This window comes from Heteronotia binoei, chromosome 8 (genome assembly GCF_032191835.1).
Source record: "Heteronotia binoei isolate CCM8104 ecotype False Entrance Well chromosome 8, APGP_CSIRO_Hbin_v1, whole genome shotgun sequence".
Taxonomy (NCBI): domain Eukaryota; kingdom Metazoa; phylum Chordata; class Lepidosauria; order Squamata; family Gekkonidae; genus Heteronotia; species Heteronotia binoei.
Window position 1 is genome coordinate 42,303,471 of NC_083230.1, and position 18,452 is coordinate 42,321,922.

Sequence of the window (18,452 nt, forward strand, 5' to 3'; positions counted from 1 at the left end):
GCTCTAGGCTGGGAAATTTCGGGAGATTTGGGGGGCAGGCAAGGTTTGGAAAGGGGAGGGGCCTCAGCAGGGTCAAGCATCTCACCTCACACAGTGGTTGGCCAGTTTCTCTGAACAGCCAGCAACTGGGCACTGAGGTCGCAAAGGGTTGCTACAGCACGTCGAAAACACAATATCTGGCGAGTGTGAAATTAACCTGATGCAGTACCAGGCCCGTACAGGGGGGCTGGGAGGGACCAGGCCAGGCCCATCCTTTCAAACCCCTGTTCCAACAGTATGGAGGGCCCCACCCATATCTGTCTCCTTTGCTCACTGCCACTCTGAACAAGTAGCATCATTGCTGCTGGTCTTTTTGCTTTTTTCTCTCCCCTTCCCTAACACAGCATGCAGAGCAAGGGGGGGGGGGGAGTCACAAGGTCTCTCTTTGAGAGAGGGGCACATAAGAAGGGGGTGGGGGGGGAGCAGAGCTGCTGTGACTGTCCAGGCAAAGGGGGGTTAGCTTGCGGAACTCAGGACAGCTTACAATGCTAAGAGCGCAGGGTCACCAAACCAGGTGGCTTCTCGCACCCACCCCCCCAACAACAAATCCTGCGGTGTTCCCTAGGGTTGCCAAGTCCAATTCAAGAAATATCTGGGGACTTTGGGGGTGGAGCCAGGAGACTTTGGGGGTGGAGTCAGGAGACATTAGGGGTGGAGCCAAGATCAAGGCTGTGACAAGCATAATTGAATTCCAAAGGGAGTTCTGGCCATCACATTTAAAGGGACCGCACACCTTTTCAATGCCTTCCTTCCATAGGAAATAATGAAGGATAGGGGCACCTTCTTTGGGGGCTCATAGAATTGGACCCCCAGGTCCAATCGTTTTGAAACTTGGGGGATATTTTGGGGAGAGGCACTAGATGCTGTACTGAAAATTTGGTGCATCTACCTCAAAAAACAGCCCCCCCCAGAGCCCCAAATACCTGCAGATCAATTCTCCATGATTTTCTATGGGAATAAATCTCCATAGGGAATAACCGAGTTCCCAGCAGACATTTCCCTCCCCTCTTCCCGCTTTCTGATGACCCTGAAGCGGGGGGAGGGCCTCTAAACCGGGGGATCCCCTGCCCCCACCTGGGGATTGGCAACCCTACTCTCCAGGTATGGAAAGGAAAAGCTCAACTTCCTTTCATTCTTGCTCCATAATATGTGAACCTGTGCCCTAGGAGGAGGGGAAAGGGTTACCTAGGTGCTATTTAGTGTTGGTATGTATTATTATTCTGGCACTGGTACAAAGAATTTAATTTCATTTTGTTCTAGAGGCCAGCACAGCACAGTTGTTTACTGCTTTTTTGTTGTTGTTGTTGACACAAAATGTAAAAAAAAGAAAGAAAAAGAATCAAGTGGAGGCATCCAGGGCTGCTGAAAATTGTCATGGACCCCTGGACACAGATTCCTGTTGTCCACTCCCAGAACATTTAAAAAAACCCGAGAAAGTGAAAAAAGAAAAAAGAAGAAAAAAGGAGGGGTATGCAAAAGCTTCTCAAATACAATTTCTCTCACATTAACTCTTTAATTAACTGGAAGATATAGTGAGCGCTGAGTGAACTTGCTGTGTTAAAATAAGCAGTTTTAGATTCCTAGGGAGGCTAGCCCAAAGGTTTAAGCTATCAGCCTGGGACCACTAAGGATTGTGCCAGCTGTTAACTTGCTCTCACTTGCCTTGTTTCTCAGGCCTCTAGAGCAACCTGGACTATCGGAATTTTGTGCCTGTAACTCCCTCCCTTCCAGAAGTTCTGGAGGCAGGCCTCATTTTGGGCAGGAGCTCACAGGAGTGGAGCTCCAGAACCTCTAAATTTTATTGTGCTCTTTCTTGCTCCCGCCCCCCCCCAAAAAAAATTGCTTATGGGCTCCATTGTTTAAACCCCCTGTGAGAATTTTGCTGAATTCTAAGATTTGACAAACTTTCTGATATTTTCCCCCACAGAAAAAATGGGAAAATAACCAAAACTTATAAAAGATGGAAACATATAAAGATGGAAATCTTCTTCATGCCACTTTGGCCACATAGGAGAAAGTAATTTTAAAAGTATGATGGGAGTAAAGTTTTATTATGACAATTATAATTCAAGAAGAATTTTAAGGCTGATGCTGAGCTGATATAATTTAGTACACCTTTCAGTGGTGTTAGTGGTATGTGGCATATGCAAATGAGTTGTGCTAATGAGCTCAGGCACCCTTTTTCTACAAAATGACCCCTGGTGGAGGCATCCATCATGCAGTTGAAAAGCATGAAATTAGGGTTGCCAAATCTAACTCAGAAAATACCTGGGGACTTTGGGGGTGGAGCCAAAATACTTTCCCTTTCCCTAAAATAAATAAATAAAAATACAGCAGTGCAGTTCCCCTGAGTACAGTCTTCATTTCCTCATTCTCCAGCACTTCCACTCTCTCTCACATAGAGACACATATAGCAGTCAAAATAAGCACAGTTTGGAAGCACACACTTTTTGGTCTCACTGGGGCAATTTACTCACCATGGGAGTTGTTGAATGCTGTATACTCAACCCAGTTAGACTAACACAGGGAAACCGGAGTTTACTTTTTTAGTGTGCAAACAGCTTCTTAAGGGACTGTAAAACAAACAAAAGTTCTGGACTTCTTACCTTTCAACAGGCAGATTGTTCTGCAGGCTTGCCCTGCCCCCATTCAGCCTGGTTCAAAGATTTAAAGGCACACTCACACCTTTCTAGAAGCAAGCTGTTCCCTCATTTTTCTGGCAGGTTTCTGAAGGCTAAGGTGGACTGCCAGATGTGGTAGGAGAGCTATATTCCCCTAGGAGAGCTATATTCCCCTTGAGTGGCAGGTTGTATGGGTGTATTCAATTTCAATGGAAGTATCTTTGTCTCATGGTCCTCCCCATGAATCTCCACCGCTTTGTAGACACAAAGTTTCTTAATACACAATACACGCTGGGAATTATGCTACTAACATTACAGTTTTAGAGTATCCCCATGAATTAAATGTGGATCCTTCAAACCAGAGAACTTTACTTTTTAGTCATGATGACTGCTTTTCCTGATTTCCTTTTGTTAGGATTTGTTATGGTGGATAAGGCAAAATCACTCAATTTTCTTGAAACTACTGTTTGAATTCCATGAGACAGTTCTTAGTTGTTATTCTTGAATGCTACCTGTAGTTTTAATATGAGTAAATGAACATAGAAGTAAAGTCTTCATATTTCTTGGGTAAAAAAAGCCTAATAATGACAGCTCCATACACCTCCCAAACCTTGTGTATTTACTACAAGTGTTGTCCATTGAAGTCTGATGGAAACTGTGCAAGAGATGAAAGTTGTAAATGCATTACTTTGAGTGGCTGTGCACCTGGGATAGATCCAGTGACATGAGAAGTCTTACACACTTGATGGAATACAAAAATCCCAAGCATTGAAATATGAAGTAATTGCCAATTTCTATGTTTCGTTTCCTGAAGCATTAAACTAGAAGCATTCACTCCAAATAGTAAATGTAGAGAAGTTTTAAAAAGAGATTAGAAGACAGTGGAGAGGAGTCCCCAGAATGAAAATTGTTTCAGTGCCAGCCAGAAGAATCTAAGCACCTCCTCCTTCTCACTCTTTTTTTCAGTTTCATTTGCTGATGGTTTTCAGGAGGTATGACTGTCTTCACTTCCCAGACACATGGCATTTTTGCAAAATATTTCCAGTATCATGCTAGGCTTGCCAATCCCCAGGTCCCAGCAGGGGTTCTTCCGCTTTCCCAGACTGGCGGGGGGAAGCCCTGCCCCCAGAGGACCATGTGCCTTTCCACCTCCGGAGGCTTCAGTCTCTGATTGAAAGGCTTCCTCTTGGGATGGGGTGTCTGTGATACTTTGAAGAAGTTGGCAGCAACTCATGAGTAGAGAGGCCAATCCCGCTTCAGAGCCTCCAGAAACAGGGGGGGGGGGGGAAGGGAAGTGTCTGCTGGGCACTTCATTATTCCCTAGGTGGAGATCAGTTCTCATAGGGTATAATGGGGAATTGATCTGGAGGTATCGGGGGCTCTGGGGGAGCTGTTTTTTGAGGTAGAGGCACCAAATTTTCAATATAGTATCTAGTGCCTCTCCCCAAAGTACCCCCCAGGTTTCAAAACGATTGGACCAGGGGGTCCAATTCTATGAGCCCCAAAAGAAGGTGCCCCTATCCTTCATTATTTCCTATGGAAGGAAGACATTTAAAAAGGTGTGCTGTCCCTTTAAATGTGATGGCCAGAACTCCCTTGGAGTTCAATTATGCTTGTCACACCCTTGTTCCTGGCTCCACCTCCAATGTCTCCTGGCTCCAGCCCCAAAGTCCCCAGATATTTCTTGAATTTAACTTGGCAACCCTATATCATGCACAATGGATACTGAGATCCATAGGGAATGCTTTCATCCTAAGTCACATATATGCATACAGTAGGAGATATTGATCAAGTGTTCCAAAACCATCGCCTTTGCTGGGATGCATCTGTTTTAAAATGTCAGCTAGATAAAAATGTACACATTCTCAGTGCAACCTTGTAGACTTAAAAGGACACAACTGTGTTACAGTCCCAACTATGTCACAGTTCCATCCTTGCAGATGCAATAGTTTTTAGACTCTAATGGTCATTGTGGGGAAAATTAATTAGAATGGTGCTTTGGGAAATAAAAGATGTGCTGTAATTCCAGAATTCCTTATGCCTGTTTCTTGACCTTTGTGCCTATGTGACCACAAGCACCATACCTCCCTCCAGGGAGTAAGCACAAAAAACAATCAATGGGATGTGTATGCAGATATATCTCTTTGAAATCAAGACCCCAGACCCTAAAGATAACATTTTATGGCTTAGAGCCCCTGCAATAAAATGGAATAGCTGTTATAAGGAACGACGCCCAAGCAAACACAATGGTACACGTTGTAAGTACTGATCCAATCAATGTTACAATTCCATGCTTAAATGCAAGCAATTTTAGATTCTGGTCGATTAAAATGAAACTGCTCCTTCATGAAAAAAATTGCTTTGAAGCAGTTTTCAATGAAAATAAGGATGAAATCCCAGATTTTGATTTTAGGGCAAAATTAATAATTCTGAATGCCATATCAGAGAGAGAATCCACTCTGGTCCTGGACTGTAAGACAAGTGCAGAAATGTGGAAATTTTTAGAAAAGCAGTAATTTAAGCCTTCTGTGACTCAGAGAATATTTCTCAGAGAAAAGCTGTACTTTTTGTGGGACTGACCACAATCCATTGATGTGGTCGACAAAAAGAGTGAAAAAGACTAGGAGATGGAGAATAAATGAAGATTTGCTACAAAAAACAGAGATAGTGGCGTCTCTAGAAAAAGAAACTAAAGCTTTCTTTCAGATAAATGAAAAGGAGGAAATTCAATTCCAAACTGTGTGGGATGCGTATAAAGCAGTAATGAGAGGTATTTTAATTACAATGAACAACAAAGATAAACTCTTTTAATTACAATGAATAACAAATAATGGACATTCAAAAAGAGACTGGGAAAAAAGAAAAGGAACTTAAAAAAAGACCGGGGAAAAAAGAAGATAATAAGGGAGATTACAATAGTGCAGAATCAACTGAGACATTTGTTAAATTAAGAGGCAGAATGGAATTTTAAGAGACTGCAACAGAAATCCTTTGAAGGAGCAAATAAGCCTGGAAAATACTTGGCTTGGCAAATGAAAAACAAAAGGGAAAATAAATTTATTAACAAAATTGTATCAGGAGGCAAAGAAAGTGTTGACCAAGAGGGAATTAAAAGGGAATTTTATAAATACTATGCTAAGTTATTTCAAGGACAAAAGGTGGAGAAAAGAAAAATAGATGCATATTTACAGAAAATTCAAGTAAAACCCTTAACAGAAAATATGGAAAAGGTCTTAAATGAACCAATTGAAAAAATTGAAGTTGAAGCTGCAATAAATTCAATGAAAATGGGAAAGGCACCGGGTCCAAACGGTTTTACAGCAAAATTTTATAAAGTCCTCGTAGATACGTTAATACCAAAACTTCAGAAGTTGATGAATATTATAAGGATTGATGGGAAAATACCAAATACATGGAAGGAAGCAGTAATTTCGTTGATTCCAAAAGAAGATAGAGACACTACAAATGTTAAAAACTATAGACCAATTTCATTACTTAACAATGACTATAAAATATATGCTAGGATACTAGCAGAATGACTCAAACAGCATTTGAATAACTTTATTAAAGAGGAGCAAGCAGGATTTCTTCCCAGGAGACAAATTAGAGATAATATTAGAACTGTTATAGATATTTTTGAATATTATGAGAAACATCCTGAAAAAGAAGTGGCATTATTCTTTGCAGATGCAGAGAAGGCTTTTGATAATTTGAATTGGGACTTCATGTTTGCAGTGATGGAGAAATTGGGATTAGGAGAAGATTTTATAAGAATGGTTAAGGCAATATATACTGAACAACAAGCATAACGCTGTATAAATGCAGACTTGACCGAAAAAATGGTAGGTAGAAAAGGAACAAGACAAGGTTGCCCTCTATTTCCATTTATATTTATAATGACTTTAGAGATTTTGCTTATGCAAATACAAGAAGATAAGGAAATAGAGGGACTGAAATTAAAAGGTTTTTCTTACAAGTACAAAGTATTTGCTGATGATGTGATATTTATCAACGAAAATCCCATATATGTAACACCATTGCTGCTTCGTAAGATACAAGAATATGGAGAATTGGCTGGTTTTTATGTAAATAAAGAAAAATAAAAAAAAATGTGTAAAAATATGACAAAGAGCCATCAGGAAGAATTACAAAGGGTAACAGAATGTGAAGTTGCGACGAAAGTAAAATATCTAGGCGTGGAAATTACTTTGAAAAATATAGACTTGTATAAAATAATTATGAGAAACTTTGGCGTAAAATCGATGAAGATTTAATTAAATGGAATAAATTGAACTTGCCTATGCTGGGCAGAACTGCTGCAATTAAGATGAATGTTCTACCAAGAATGATGTTCTTATTTCAAAAAATTCCAATTGTGAAGGATAATAAACAATTTAGTAAATGGCAAAGGAAGATCTCAGAATTTGTATGGGCTGAAAAAAACCAAGAATTAAAATGAAAATTTTAACTGATGCAAAAGAAAGAGGTTTTCAATTGCCGAATTTAAAATTGTACCATGATGCAGTATGTTTGTTGTGGATTAAAGAATGGATAACGTTATTAAATAAGAAATTATTGGTTCTAGAAGGTCATGGAAATGTTTTTGGTTGGCATGCTTATATGTATTATGGGAAAAACAAGATGGACATTTTTTTCACATCACTATATAAGAAGAAACTTGTTAAATACTTGGTCAAAATATAAAAAATATGGAGATGAGAGAAAGCCATTATGGATTGTGCCAATGGAAGTAATAAAGTTATCATTAGAAACTGAAGATGAGATGCGGTTAACATTTAAACAATTATTAAAAATAAATGGAGGAAAAGTGGAATTAAAATTGGCTGAAGAATTACAGTATAAATATAATTGGTTTCAATTGCAACAAATTAAAAGTTTGGTAGAACAGGATATCAAAAATGAAGGTATAAGATAAGAACAAACAGAATTGGAAAGAATGCTGTTGGGGGACAATGAAAAGTTGATTTCAAGAACTTACAAATTATTATTGAAATGGTCTACAGAAGATGAAGTAGTGAAATCTCAAATGATAAAATGGGCAATTAATTTTAACAAAGAAATAAAGATGGAATCATGGGAGTATTTATGGAAGAACTCTATGAAAATATCGACGTTACAATATCAAAGAAAATTGCTTTAAAATGCTATATAGGTGGTATATGACACCTAACAAATTGGCAAAAATGATTAACCAGGTGTCAGATAGATGTTGGAAATGTAAAAAACATGAAGGTTCTTTCTACCATATGTGGTGGACTTGTGAAAAGGCAAGATAATTTTGGCAAATGATTCAGAAAGAAATGTCAATAATTTTAGGCTATGATATCAGAGGTCTCCAGATATTTTTTGTTGGGATTACAAATGGAAAATTTTCCGAAACATGACAGAACGATTGTGTGGTACCTGCTTTCAGCTGCAAGGACATTATATGCGCAGTTATGGAAGCAAAATAAAATACCAGAAAAATGGGATTGTATTTTGAAAGTTTTGTCTTGGAGTGAAATGGACAAATTTACAAGAATCTTAAAAGATTATGATTTGGAGAAATTTAAAAGTGAATGGAAGAAATTTCAAAAATATGTGGAAAAATACTGGAAGGTAAAGGGACATTTAGTGATTTTTGACAATGGTTAAAATCCTGTGGACTAATGGACTAAAAATACAAAGGAATAATTTTCTTTGGTTTTTTTCCCTTTCTTGTGAGATTTGTATTTTTTTTTATTTTCTTTGATAAGGGTTAAAAGAAAAGAGTAAGCATGGACTATAATGAATCTATAGGGTTTGTTTTTTTCTTTAGTTTCTATTTTTTTATGTTGGTTATAAGGTTTTCAATATGAAGATTCTAGCATTAGAATTACCTTGTTTTTTTTAGTAAATTTAGTAAACGCTGGTGGGGGTCTTGAAAAGATGGGAGGGAAGGGGGAAAATGTAATGTATTGGTGTTAATTTCATATTAATTTTTAAGAGCATTATAACAATATATTGCAAAATAAAAACTGTTTTACACAAAAAAACGAAACAGGAACTTGACTACATTCTGGAATTCTTGAGAGGAGGCTAGAAGGAGGGAATTTTTTGAAACTGAGAATAAGATGTCTGTACTTAGAGTGCATCCTGGAAAAAAGGAAATTATATGTCATTTCTGTGGTTTGAAAAGCCATTATCAATATTCTTGTAGAAAGAAATTAAAATAAAATCCAAGTGCAAATGCTTCTACTGGAGCAGCGACAGTCAGTGGGCAAGTGGAGAATAGCAACCAACAAAAACATGATTTTAAATCTTCCAAGCCAGCAGCTAAGAATGCCAAGGCTAAGAATGTGTCTGATAGGAATCCTACATATGCAATTACTGAATCAAATGCAAACATTAATGATCATTGGATAATTGATTCTGGATCGTATTATCATGTCTGTAGAAATAAGAAATCTTTTGTAGAATTGGATGAGAACTATTGCCCAAAATTAGAGCAAGCCAATGGACAAATACTGAAAGGTTAAGGAAGTGGGACCGTAATCTTAAATGTTATGGATGAAAGTCAAGAAATTAAAAAAGTTACACTGACAGAGTGTGCATATGCCCCTGAGGCAGTCAGCGACCTAGTTTCAAAAAAGAGAATTATCAGAAGAAATCATGATATTGTACTCAGAAAGGAAAATGGAAATATTGTTGATCCTGAATCTGGAACTGAACTTATGCTTGATGTAGTTGATGGTCTACATTATCTAAAGCTTGCTGATGATGTTGATGATGATGGTGATCTGCAAAATGATGCTGAAAATATTTCGTTGGTGCTTCTAGTCACTAGACTAAAACTTTGTTCTTCTGCTTCAGACCAACACAACTACCCACCTGAATCTATGCTGAGTCTCACATTCGTGACTGTGCTCACATACCTTTTAGTTTATATTGAGAGGGCTAAAAGGGACCCTAAAGAGTTGTTTGTAGGGTTGCCAAGTCATAAATTGAAACTCCCAGGAGAATTTAAGGGACAGGACTGGAACTCCATCACAGCACCAGCAGGCTGATGTCACTTCTGTGGAAAACTGGAAGTGATATCATGGGTTGTTCTGAGATTTCTGTTTTTCTCCAGAAGTGACATCAGTGCACTAGTACAACACTGGTATGTGCCCCATTTTCCCTCTCACCCCTTCCCACCAGTACTTCAGGTGCTAGTGGGGGGGAAAAGTGGGTTGGTGGAAGGTCTCCCACTAAAATGAGAGATGTGGCAACACTAATTGCTTGTCTGCTTCCTGTATCAGCTTTCCCATTGGAAAATGACAGAATGGCCCAGAGTTTCCTGTGATATCACAGTGGCCTCTGGTGCATCCTTCCATTTCCCAATTGGAAGGGCAATTGGAAACAGAAGAATGTGACTATTTGTGGTCCTCTTAACCCTGACACCCTGTTGCCTCCATATGTATCCCTTTCATCAGCAAACTGGAGATCACCTCTGTAATGCCACCAACAGTGCACAAGAGGGGGGTCAACCATTTTTGGGGCTTACTGAATATTTTAAAATATGAATTAAATATTTCTGAAGGAGACTACTATAGAAGTGAACTATGCCTTCATTGACGTGGAAATTGAGTTTATTGCATACCTAGGAATAGTTACCATATGGTAGTAAACTTTCAGTGTGGCTTTGCTAAATTCATTACTATTCACAATTAAGAGACCTAATTACATTGATATCAATCTCCAAATCTTTGCTGTTTTTTTCCTTCCCAGTCATCCCAAACCAACAATTACCAGACCCCAACTTGTCATTCTTTTAATCTGCTAAAAACTATTTCACTATTTTACTTACTAATTCACTGCCCACTCTCTATATATGTAGGACTACTAATTCCATCCCATACTATTGTCCCATGAAGTGTGCTTTTAGCACATGAAAGTTTACATTTGCAAAAAAACTTTGTTGGTCTTAAAAGTGTACTGGACTTTAAATTTGTTCTATTGGTGTGCCTCTCAGTTCTCCTTTAATAAATCTAACATACTTTCCAGTATTATTATGAGGATTAAATGGACAGGGAAGAAATCATGTATGTTGCCTTAAGCTCCTTGGAGGAAGCCCAGAATAAAATCTGATAGAATCACAGAATCATAGAGTTGGAATTAGTTAATAAAATATCTTATTAAAAAAGAGAGCTATTTTCTCTTTCACATTGAATTTGAACCATATCTTTTACAAATCATTACATACAATGGGTAACTCTTGAATAATCTGAAATGTTCTTTCTAGTACAATGTGATGATATATCATTTTTTGTTTGACAAAAGTGGATGCACCCCTTGTGAATCTGGTCCTCAGCATAGCTTCTGCAAAGATTTAACACTATTTTGACTGGAATGGTCCCACTGAAATGAGCAAGACCACATGATAAATAGTAACTACATTGTATCTGTATGGATGATTAGCATAAATGCATTATAAGATGGCTGTATTTCTTGTAAGAGGGCAAGTTTATGTGCACGTCTTTTCATTTCTTCAGTTGTTTCTGTAAAGAATGAGGAAATGTGGCGTTTAGATTTGAAAGCCACTCAGATAGAAGCCTTTGGTGGCAGATGGGATATTTATGAGCTGTTTGCCTCCATAGAACAGTCTTGTTAAGAAGCAGTCGTTTTCTGCTTCATTACACAAAGATAACTCTGTTTAGGGTTCCACTGAACTGTGAAATGACTTTAAAATTTCTATAAGCGATAGAGATGGGATTTCTATAATAAAAGAATGCTAACAAAGTGTACTAAAGTCAAAAGAAAATAGTCCAACATACTGTTTTTAGGGTTAAGGGAGACCATAGATCTGTAGCATCACATACTTAAATTTAATCTGCTAGTTTATGACAGGCCCATAATACTATTATTTTACTCATTGCAGACAAGCCATATATAAAAAGTGGATCACTGTAACATGAAACACTGAAAAAGCCAAAGGACATGGGTGCAGGCTGTTTCTGCATTATTTTGCCTTAATCTTCTTCAAGAAAAATCAGCCTGTAAATCCTGGAGACATAAGGAGACTTGAATGAGTCCCGGGCTTCACATACAGCACAACAAAATGACAGAATTTGGATGCGTTAAAATGAATAAAATACTTCAGACTACAATTAGTTAGCACCATAATTTGGATACTTCCCCACATGAGAGGTCCTTTTCTGTGGTTGCTCACACATTTATTAAACATATAAAGCGGTTGTGATGACAGCCCTCATCTACGGCTCCGAATCGTGGGTTTTATACCGTCATCACCTGCGACTCCTTGAGCGCTTTTATCAGCGCTGCCTTCGCACCATCCTCAACATCCACTGGAGTGACTTTGTGACCAACACTGAAGTCCTCAAGAGGGCGGAGGTTACAAGCATCAAGGCACTGCTGTTGAAGACGCAGCTGCGCTGGGCAGGGCATATTTCTAGGATGGAAAACCACCGCCTTCCCAAGATTGCTCTGTATGGCGAACTTTCCACCGGCCATCGAAATAGAGGGGCACCAAAGAAGAGGTACAAGGACTCCTTGAAGAAATCCCTTGGCACCTGTCGCATCAACCATCACCAGCGGTCTGACCTAGTCTCAGATTGCAAAGCATGGAGGCACATCATCCACCAGGCTGTCTCTTCCTTTGAGAACGCACGCATAGCTGGTCTTGAGGACAAAAGGAGATTGAGGAAGAATCGCACTGCTACAGCACCAACCCCAAATCAGACTTTTCCCTGTAGCCACTGTGGCCGGACCTGCCTGTCCCGCATTGGTCTTGTCAGCCACCAGCGAGCCTGCAGCAGACGTGGACTACTGCACCCTTCTTAAATCTTTGTTCGCGAAGTCAAGCCGAGAGAGAGATATTCTGCCTTTTCTTTTTTTCTTTTATTTTAAATTAAAAACAGACTTTATTTGATCTTAAAGCAGCATAACAATGACAAGAAGAAAGAGTGCAGTAAAACAATCAGAGAAAAGCCAGTATATTAAAAAAATTGAACAAACATACACAAATAATCATCTTAAGTGGGCAAGAAAAGAATATTGACATTAAAATTAATGTAGAAGCTTACAGAAAACAAATAGAAAAAATAATTCCATTGACCTAACTAAAATACCATAAATATAAAAATGGACCTAAAAGGGGAAAAAAGGGAAGGGGAGACCATGTACTCAGTAGTAGGAGATCCTAAGCCAAAGGAGGGGAATGGATAAGGGAAAAGCAAATAGAAAAATAAATAAATAAAAAAATAAAATAGAGGTTAAAAATATAAACATGAGTGATATACCCTATTTGAAGGAAGATAGTCATGTCTGGACATAAAATCCAAAACAGGAGCCCATGTCTTTTCTCATAGCTCAGAAAACATGGTGCATTAAAGTATAGTGGAAGGTGGGTTAGTATATGTAATGAGACAAACAGCTCACATCCCTCATTTGAGCATGTCAACACAAAAAAAACATTATTCTGACACACTGTTCTAAAAGAAAAATATATTGGAACACTGTGGATGCAAGGCTATACTCAGTGAGAGTTGGTTTAGCATATGTAATGAGATAAAAAACCAATGTCCCTGTTCAGTCCTGGGAAGGTGTTTGTTCCAAGTTTCATGATAATTTGTAATTCAGCAATTTCCCTTTCCATTCTGTTCTTGAAGTTCATTTGCAATAAAACAGCTACTTTGAGGTCACCCATTGAATGCTCAGGAAGGTTAAAGTGTTCTCCAACAGGTTTCTCAGTTCTGTAAGCCCTGATGTCAGATTTGTGTCCATTTATCCTTTGGCATAGGGTTTGTCCTGTTTACCATGTGTAGAGAACTGAAGGGCATTGTTGGCATTTAATGGCATATATAATGTTGGAAGATGAACAAGTGAATGAGCCTGAGATGGTATAGTTAATGCTGTTAGGCCCAGTGATTGTGTTGTCTGGGTGTATGTGGCAGCAAAGTTGGCACTTGGGATTATTGCAAGCTCTGGTACTGGTGTTCCTGCTCAGATGCAATGTTGTATTGTTGTGGGTGAGGAGTTATTTGAGATTGGAGGGCTGTCTGTGTGCAAGGAAAGGTTTACTCCCCAGTGCTTTTGAAAGAGAGCTGTCACTGTCCAATAGAGGTTGTGATGATACATTGGACTGTTTTCAGTTGAGAATTGTATGTGACCACTAGTGGTGTTTTGTTATTGTCTCTTCGGGGTCTGTCTTGTAACAGGTTTCTCTGGGCATCATTCTGTCTTTGTTAATCTGTTTCTTGACTTCATCAGGTGGGTACTTTAGTTCCAAAAAGGTTTGTTGTAGATCCCTCAGGTAAGAATCTCTATCAGTAGGATTGGAGCAAATGCGGCTGTAGCATAGAGCCTGGCTGTATACAATGGATTGTTTGGGATGGTAGCTGGAGGCATGCAGGTATGTTTGTCAGTCAGTAGGTTTCCTGTATAAGGTAGTGTCTAAGCATCCATCATGTATTTTTACAGTGGTGTCCAGAAAATGTATTTCTTGCATAGACTGGTTCATTGTCAGGTTGATGGTAGGATGAAAGTCATTAGAGGAAGGGACAGTGGCTCAGTGGTAGAGCATCTGCTTGGGAAGCAGAAGGTCCCAGGTTCAATCCCTGGCATCTCCAAAAAAGGGTCCAGGCAAATAGGTGTGAAAAACCTCAGCTTGAGACCCTGGAGAGCCGCTGCCAGTCTGAGAAGACAATACTGACTCTGATGGACCAAGGGTCTGGTTCAGTATAAGGCAGCTTCATATGTTCATATGTCATTGAATGCTTAGTGGAATGCATCCAGGGCTTCTTTACCATGTGTCCAGACCATAAAGATGTTATCAATATAATGCAGGTGTAAGGTAGGTGGGTGGGAGTCTAGGAAGTATTGCTCCAAGTCAGCCATAAAGATGTTAGCATATTGTGGAGCTGTGCGGGTACCCATGGTTGTACCAATGATCTGTAGGAAAAGTTCATTGCCAAACCTGAAGTAGTTATGGGTGAGAACAAATGGCACAGTTTTGTGGCAAAGTCAGCTGTGTTTTTATCAGAGGTTTATCATCCAACAATGAAACCCCAATTCCCAACCTCCACTAAATAAACCAAGCAAAGGCTAATGAAATAAAATATCTGCAACTTAAACTCTACTAAATACTCTGGTGAAGAAATCAGCCTTATAGAACTTCCTAAAAGCATGACACTCACCTTGCCTTCTGAGGGAGCCCCATTCCATAAGGTTGGAGCAACCACCAAAGAAGCACAGGCCCTCAGTAATGCCAGGCTGACCACCTTTAATGAAGGAAGAACCAGAAGGTGGTAGGGTAAAGACCAGGCCTCATTCTGGGCAGGAGCTCCCAGGAGTGGAGTTCCAGAACCTCTAAATTTTATTGTGCTCTTTCTTTCTTCCTCTCTCCCCTCCCCGCCAAATACTTGGTTTTGGGCTCCATTGTTCAAACTCCCTGTGAGAATTCTGCTGAACTCTAAGATTTGACAAACTTCCTAATATTTTTTCTTTACAAAAATTGGGGAAATAACCAAAACATATAAAGCAGACAGATAGAAATCTTCATCATGCCACTGTGGCCATATAGGAGAAAGTATTTTTAAAAGTATGATGGGAGTAAGGCTAAAGCCTTATGACAATTATAATTCAGGAAGCATTTTAAGGTGAATGCTGAGCTGCTATAATTTAGCACACCTTCTGGTGATGTCAGAGGTGTGTGGCATATGCAAATGAGTTGGGCTAATGAGCTCTGGCACCTCTTTTTCTACAAAATGACCCCTGGTGAAGACTATAGCTGGATATATGAGGAGAGGTATACAGGCTGTAGTCTAAGAGTCTCTTCTGATAAATGATTTCATGCTTACATATTTGCCCTCTTTTGGAAAATCTGTCCTGTTCACCAAGTCTTTGATACTTAAGACTGTGTATTGTTTTGTCTTTTTGCTTTCTTCCTGGTAATATAGCTTTTAGGAACTGCAGTTTTCTTGATGTTTCTACCAAAATGTAATTGTTAATGAGGCTTAATATTAGAGTTGTCATTGTGAGGCTGGTAACCAGTGGAAGAATCACCAGTGGTGTCACAACCTCTATTGAGCTGGCTCTGAGGAGTCTGAGGAACCAGAGATATGGCCTGGGGGAGAGCAGGCAGATGCCCCTGGTCCATCTGCCAAGGAAAGAAATAATAAGGGGAAAGAACTCAAAATCCAAAAACTAAATAATTAAAAAAAAGAAGGCAGAAGGCATACATAAAGACAAATATATAGCAACAGTAATGGCAGATCTACACATAAGTTTCTATAAATGGTTTTCAAATATCTAAAAATAAACCCATACTTATTATTGTCATCTATATGCTGTGCAAGGTAGAATTCTAATGCCTTCAATCCATTGATTCACCAGAGTTGGGAATTTATCTTTCTAGTGTTGCAATATGAGTCTTTCAGCTGTCATGAAAGGTCTATTTTTGTTGACCATCCCTTAGCCTCCAAGAGACAGACAGATAGTTTAAAAATAAGGCATAATCAGAAATCAATGGACATTCTAATACAAAACTGATATGAATAATAGCTTATTCCCAGAAAAAAAACCTGAATGACTAGACATACCCATATATAAGTTTAAGGGATGCATCCTGTGAGTTACATCAAGAGTAAGACAGTCCTTTGCTGAAGAGTTGCTGTGGTGTCCAGTATATCCTGACATAATTATTTTCTGAATAAGTCACAACTTAAGGTCCATGGAGAGTTGGTTATAAACTTTAAGGACATATCCCATTGCCTTACCAAAATAAGGTGATCTAGCTTCTTTCCATAAATTCATGAGATTCATCCTATTTATTAATTGATATCAAATATTTTAGACAAATATTTGTAGGTTTGGTTGCTCCTGTAGAACCTGCAGTGGGAGATCCTCCAGAATGTGTCCCTGAGAATCCTGCAGTAGGGGCTCCTCTGCCAAAACTCTCTGTCCTCCCAGATCCCGAGGCAACTAAGTTCCAGTTCAGGATTCAGTCCACAAGTCCACCAGGATCTGCCTCCACCTGGCAAGAGAAGCAGAGGGATCATGTCAAGATAGACCAATGAAGATGCAGTACCAAGTTGGCAGCCTGTGCTGCAGCTCCTGGACCAGATCATGGTGAATGTACTTTTTTGCAGGATTCTGGCCTCAGTTAAGCCTGGTAAGATGAATTTGTGAAATCATCGTAAGGTTGATAGAACTATAGCATTTGGCAAAAACTCAATGGTTTGCTATAATTTGTAGAAAATGGTAGAGTGTTGCTAACATTGTGATGTTTCTTCCAGTTGTATCAGAAGTGACATCATTGCAGAGGCAACAGCTACCCCCCCACCCCATTCCCTCCCAAGTTTTCTCCTGCTGCTCAGCTGAGAAATGATTCCAGCCAAGCATAAGCAGGAATGGATGGTGGCTGTGGGAGGTGTCTCACTGAAGTGGGAGATCTGATTTATGTTGTAGAATCATAGAGTTGGAAGGGACCTCCAGGGTCATCTAGTCCAACCCCCTGCACAATGCAGGAAACCCACAAATACCTACCCCAAATTCACAGGATCTTCATTGCTGTCAGATGGCCATCTAGCCTCTGTTTAAAAACCTCCAAGGAAGGAGAGCCCACCACCTCCTGAGGAAGCCTTTTCCACTGAGGAATCGCTCTAACGATCAGTTTCTTTCTGAAACTGGACCTTGGTATATACTAGGTGGAGAACCCAGTCCAAACAGTTCTAAGTCTCCCTCAGCTAATTTCTCCATAAAAAGAGGAGACCCCAGCATTTCTAATAACAGTTTTTGCTTCACTGTGTTGGGAATATCACTTATTATGTGTGTGAGGTGGCTCATTGTGGGGCTGTTCCAGTACTGCTCTGCAGAGTCCCAGTTGAGTTCTCTCTGCAGTTCCTGCCCTTTCCTTCCTGCTGCAGCAACCACAAGTATGGAGAAGGCAAAGGAGAAGGAGGGGAGGGCACCACCACTTAGGACACCATGCAAGGATTCTGCTCACAACTTCTGTTCTTGGGGATGGAGGCTGGGGTGGGTGAGAACCATACCCAGGCCAGTTTGCTGCAGGAATCCATCATGAATGAGGACAAGAGGAGAGAGAATGTTGGAGGGGGGAAGCATAGAGATGCAGCTGCTTGCTTGCTCTCAGGGCCAGATTAACAATTAGGCCAAGTGGGCACTGGCCTATGGGCCCCCATGCCTTTAGGGGGGCTGGGCTGGCTCCCCCCTGATTTCCCCCCTGCTTGCAGTCCTCCCAGCCTGCATGTGCAACCAGCAACTGAGCCAATCTTTGCCTGACTTTCCTGGTGCAGTTACTGCTGGCATTGTTGCCAAGTTTGCCTCTCTCTGCCTTTTCCCTGCAGCTTAGTGAAAGGGGCTTTTGAGAAGGCATCTGCAGGATGCAGCAGGGGCCATCAGCAGTGGGGCAGGCGTTCTCACTCTGAAACAATTTGCGAGGGGCCCCCTGAGATTTTAACTGCCTAGAAGCTCCACAGAGTTTAATCCAGCACTGTTTGCTCTCCTTCCTTCACTTTCTTCTTTTATGAATTGTGAATGAATTTGGCAGTCCACCATTGGGGGTTGGCTTCCTGTGAGAAACAGTTTCCTAAACCCTGCCACCATTCTTTACCTGTGTGTGTGTTCTTGGCTGGGGCTTTGCTGGGCAGCCTGGATTAGACTTGTGGGAAGCAAGATGGTCTCTCCTCTGGACCAGCAATCTTAGTTTGTGGGGGTGGGGTTGAAGAAAGTTTTATGAGCAAAGCCCAGGATCCACAACAGGATGCTTCCACAGAAGGATCCACTCCTTCC